At 36.5% G+C, this 5,317-nt stretch overlaps 1 protein-coding gene across 2 annotated transcripts in view; it reads right to left on the bottom strand.

Moving 5' to 3' along the window:
• Nucleotides 1-5,083: 5,083 nt before the first annotated feature.
• LOC123962414 overlaps nucleotides 5,084-5,317 on the bottom strand; it is a 4,809-nt gene continuing 4,575 nt past the window's right edge. Inside the window, exon 5 of one of the 2 annotated variants that reach the window (XM_046038521.1) lies at nucleotides 5,084-5,313. The gene's annotated coding sequence lies outside the window, so the exon portion shown is untranslated. The other variant, XM_046038520.1, reaches the window with a different exon arrangement.

Raw genomic sequence — 5,317 nt, 5'->3', positions numbered from 1 at the left:
CCCACCAGAGCACTGCGCTCCCAGAATGCAGGGTTACTTGTGGTTCCTAGAGTCTCCAAAAGTAGACGAGGAGCCAGAGCGTTCAGCTATCAAGCTCCTCTCCTGTGGAACCAGGTTCCAGTTTGGGTTCAGGAGGCAGACACCATCTCCACATTTAAGAGTAGGCTTAAGACTTTCCTCTTTGATAAAGCTTATAGTTAGGGCTGGCTCAGGTAGTCCTGAACCATCCCTTAGTTATGCTGCTATAGGCCTAGACTGCCGGGGGATTTCCCATGATGCACTGAGCTCCTCTCTCCTCTACTTTCTCTCCCTCTGTATGCAACCTCATCCCATTATTGCATGTTACTAATACAACTTCTCCCATTTCTGGTAGTCTTGTGCTTTCTCGTCCCTCTCCTCTCTCCTCCTTCCTGCAGGTTTTCTGGCTCTGGAGCTGTGGAGTCTGGATCTGTGGCTTCGAGTCACCTGCTGCCCCCGTGTTCCTGCTCGACACCCTCTGCTGCAACAACTATTGTTACTAGTCCTATTGTTATTATTGTTATTATAATCGATAACATTACGATTGTTATCATTAACACTACTATAAATATCTATACTAATTTTCATTCAGTCTATAGCAACATCACCTTTACTGTCTGTACCTCTGTGTGTATATTGTGTAGGCTGCCTCCCTCCCCTCTCTCTCCTTACATCCCTCTTTTTCTCTCTGTTCCTCTCTTGCCCTCTCCCTCTCTAGACCTGCTCTTTTATGAAAAGCGCTGTGAGATAACTGTTGTTGTGATTTGGCGCTATAAAGAGTTATAAATTTTGTATTCTTTATTAATAAGCTCATCTATAATGTGCTTAAAAATTGTATTGTCATACTTTATATATGATCGTTTCACTATTTATAAATGAAGTTTTATTTTAATTACAAACCAGTTATTAATGGTTCAAAACTCCAAGACCTGCACTTCCAGAGATCTGCTGTGATTGGACCAGCAAAGGGTTGCTTGGATGTTCTGTTGAAGCTGTTACAGCCATTCGTTCTTAAAAAAACACATCTTTCTTATCTGCTAGTGTCCTGTAATCTGATGTGTCAGTCCTGTTGAATCGGATCCAAAGCAGCTGGCCGCACCATGGACCGCGCATCATCTCTGGGACTGGCTTGCCATCTGCATCCAGCTAAGAATTGACCTCTAAGCTAACGTTACAATCCAGGCTCTCAAAAACCAGTCTGCACATAAAGGACAGAATAAATCAGATAAATCATCACAGTCAATGCTTCAATAAAGATCTCATCCAGTTTGTCAAAACTCAATATCATCACCGTGTTGTCCAGAGATTCTTCTTAAGTTTTACATTGTTATACCAAAGATTTATAACTTTATCAGGAAGCATTTAAGCAAGACATCACTACTATAAACTGATTAAATTTCTCCATCTCTCAGCATTACATTTCATTAAATTACAACCAAAAAATACTTAAAAGAGTTTACACATTTTAGGTAAAGAAATTACTACTTTACATAAAGCTGAACTGTATTATCATAAATACTGTCAATAAAAATACCTCTGAAGGTGCTACATGTGCTTACACATCCAAAAAGTAGGCTAGCTCCAGAGACTAGTTTGAAACCACGACACAACAAAATACAAGTGCCGGTCATATAATTAGAATATCATCAAAAAGTTGATTTATTTCAGTAATTCTATTCAAAAAGTGAAACTTGGATATTATATTCATTCACTGACAAAAAGTCAGTATTGACTTTTTTAATTTGTTTGTTTGCATATGTAACGCAAGTAACGTTCCATTACCAAACGATTTTTATTAGTTTTATTTTAAGTCTAACCGGATGTCGCTAACTTGACCAGACATTGCATATTTATTGTTGCTAACTTGACCGCTGTTAAAAAGCTGAGACTTAAAAAGCCTAACTGAAAATTTCCAATTTAATGCTTTGTTTGGCCTAGATAGTCCTTACATTACAGGGAAAATACTTATTAACACACTCACACACTATTACTAGGCCTACATGTCTAAATCATATAGCCTATAAGTGCATACAAGTAGGTACATCTAAATAGTTCATTAATCATTTCCTTAAACTTTCTGTAATTTATATATATATATATGATATTTCAATGGAATAATACTTTTTATAAAGTATAAAATACAATCACATCATTGATGAACTGCTGGTTATAGATGATCTGTCTCAAGGATACAGTACCAGGCCTGTAACGGTGAGGCTTTTACCCAGTAACGTAGCTGGGGCATCTTTCGGGTTGTCTTAGTAGCATCCTTTGAGTTTTGCCACTAGTAAATTTACAAGTTATGCTGAGATTGTTTATATTCTTCCTCGGGAATGTATAAAAAAACAGGCAGTTATGTAATAATTCTTGCACTTTCCAAATGGTCTTATTAAAATAATTAAAATTAAACTTCATTTATAAATAGTGAAATGATCATATATAAAGTATGACAATACAATTATTAAGCACATTAAAGATGAGCTTATTAATAAAGAGTATGTTTATGAATGACTTACTAATGTGTATTAATGTATGTACAATGCTATAAATGATGAATTCTGTATTTACTAATACTTAACTAATGCTTTAGTTATTATAAAGTACTACCCTTTTGGGTTCTCTAGTTCTACTCCGGGAGTGCTCCAGCTAATTGCTGAACGAGGTCCACCTGGCCTTGGAAGGCGGCCTTTAAAAGTTCCTGTGCATGCGTAAGAAGGGAAGCTTTTTGGTTTGTGACTGCTGGTCTTGTTGCCTCTCAACCAGGCAGTTTTGTGTAATGGTCTTTTGTTTTTGGTTTTCTTAATTTATGGTCTTCTTATGTTAATAAATTCCACTTATTTGGTTGATTCAAAGGTGTTTATCTGTGTTAAGTTTAGGTCAGTGTTGGAGTGTTGTTCGGCCCATGTAGCCACCAAAGGGTGGGGCGTAACACTTCCTGAAATTATTAACATGTATATTGCAAGTTGTGCTGTTAAATGGAAAAGCAGTCAAATTAAACCGCAAATTATTCATAACTAGTGTCCTTGGCAGTGGAATGATAGGAGATACCTGTCAGGTTGCATTCTGTTTTTTTCTATAGTTTCACACAGTTAATGTCATTTTGATGATACAATTTTACATGGGACATAATTATCCAGTTGCTGAAAACCTTTTTGACTGATGAGAGACTGATAAGGTCATCTTACAGCCGAGTGTACACAACACGTGCATAAAAATACATAGACACGACTGTAAGCTCATAATCTGATCCAGTGATAATGTGTTTGGTGATTTGCACATGAAAAGGCTTTGAGGTTTAAATACAGTAGATTTAAAATTTTATAGATTTAGATATAGCAGCAGCTCTATAACACAAAACTGCCTGGCTGAGAGGCAACAAGACCAGCATTCCCAAAAGCATGTAAATGCCAAGATGTTAGTCTGCCGATCAACTTAAATAAAAATATTAATGTAAAATAACAGCTGCTGACTGAACTGTTAGATTTTACAAAGTTTTGATTTGTAACTGTTTGTCAAATGTGTTTTAAATGATTTATTTTGAGTTTGGAGTTGCACGAGCTCAGAAATATTTAAGAACAAGCAGGTTTCCGTGTTGGTGGACTGAGAACAGCAGCACATGAACACGCAAGAGCATGAACGTTTACAGCAGCAAGACAGAGACAAATAAAAGTACAATCAGGTGCAGAAAACACTTTTGCTACCTTTAACTATTTTTATCATCTAAAACATAATACTCTGCACCGGTTTGCATCGGAGGTATTCAGAGGAAGACCAGGATCACATCACTGATTTGTCAGACAACTTTTTACCTGGATGACATGTTTACAATCTATTAGCTATGTCAAGTTTCACTGTTATTGATTATGACGGGCTGAGTGATGTGTTTGTGTACTTTTTCCTCTGAGTCTTGCTTCTACAAATGTTTCAAGTCACCAAACCCTCTTAACCACAGTTACCCAATGGTAAAAATGAAAATTTCACACTGTGGAGCTTGAAGTCACATCTTCAACACCTTTTGAGATGTCTGGAGATGAATCACAAAAACAAACAGTGAGAGAAAGAATCAAATACAGAAACTGAAGTCTTACTTTAGTTTGAACCAAAATATTTAAATTAAAACTGATTAGTTCATTAGTTTGGGCACTACACTCTGAAAGGTTTGGTCTTATGATGGATGTAAAATGAAAATATCCTGTCCTCCTGTAGTGACAGGAGTTGTTAGCGCTTCCACCCACGAGATGGCAACGACGACTAGTTCTCTTGTCACTCTTGATGAGACGTATCTGCAGTTTATGTTAAAAAACATCCCAGCATTCTTCAGACTTGGTTTCGGTACTACACTGTGTATTGCTGTTGCCAGTCTCCAGTCTGCAGCATTTAGAATGGAAGTAGTTTCACTTTTGACGCTGTTAATCTTTCTGTTGAAATCACAGTAAGGTCCTAATTGCTGTTTACACTGTGACCACTGTTCTGAGTGAAATAAAAAAGTTATCAGTCCACCTAAATACATAGTCCTTATATACAGTTAAAGTTGTGACTCCTCGTGTGAGTGCTAAATAGAACGATAAATTCTGATTCTAAACGTTCATATGAAGTGAGATTTCATTCTTGCACACAAATCGATGAATAAAAGCTATTAATCAAACCTCTTTGACTTAAATTACATCTCTCCAAACCTCTGTTTTTTATTGTTCTGTCTGTGTGCATTAATATAACATTTCTTTCTCTGTCTTGATGTTTTCTCCTCTCGTGTCCTCTCTTTTGAGCACTGAGGCTTTGCTGTGCTGGACAATCAGCCGTCCTGGGACGTCCCCCTCTCCATTGGCTGTCGGTGGATAATACTTTGGTTCTGAACCAGGAGACTCTTCACACATACAAACGTAGAATATACAAATAGGCCAATACAGTAAATTTGTATGTTTGACTCAATTCTTAAGGACAAGATCACTTTTTCTTCTGCATTTTAAATTAAATGCTTTTGCTAAATAGAAAAGCATACAAGCATAATATAATGAAACATTCACCCACTGTGTTCTCTTTAGTATGGAGAGACGCTGATATCAAATCTGTTTTAAATTGTGTTTATTAAATGCAAAATGGATTTTTTAAAATGGAACAAAGGAAGAAGAAATTTATAGGTCAGGAAATTCATATTTTACACATTCATCTATATATTCAAATGAGACATCATTATTTTTGACAACATCAGACTATTTTGCTTGGACTAGCTGATACAGTTTATGCTTTAAAGACAACACAGCGCTGGATTTTCAAAATGAAGCTAACAAAACAAATTTGT

Source organism: Micropterus dolomieu, linkage group LG22 (genome assembly GCF_021292245.1).
Source record: "Micropterus dolomieu isolate WLL.071019.BEF.003 ecotype Adirondacks linkage group LG22, ASM2129224v1, whole genome shotgun sequence".
Classification (NCBI taxonomy): domain Eukaryota; kingdom Metazoa; phylum Chordata; class Actinopteri; order Centrarchiformes; family Centrarchidae; genus Micropterus; species Micropterus dolomieu.
This window is presented reverse-complemented; position numbering and strand designations above follow the sequence as displayed.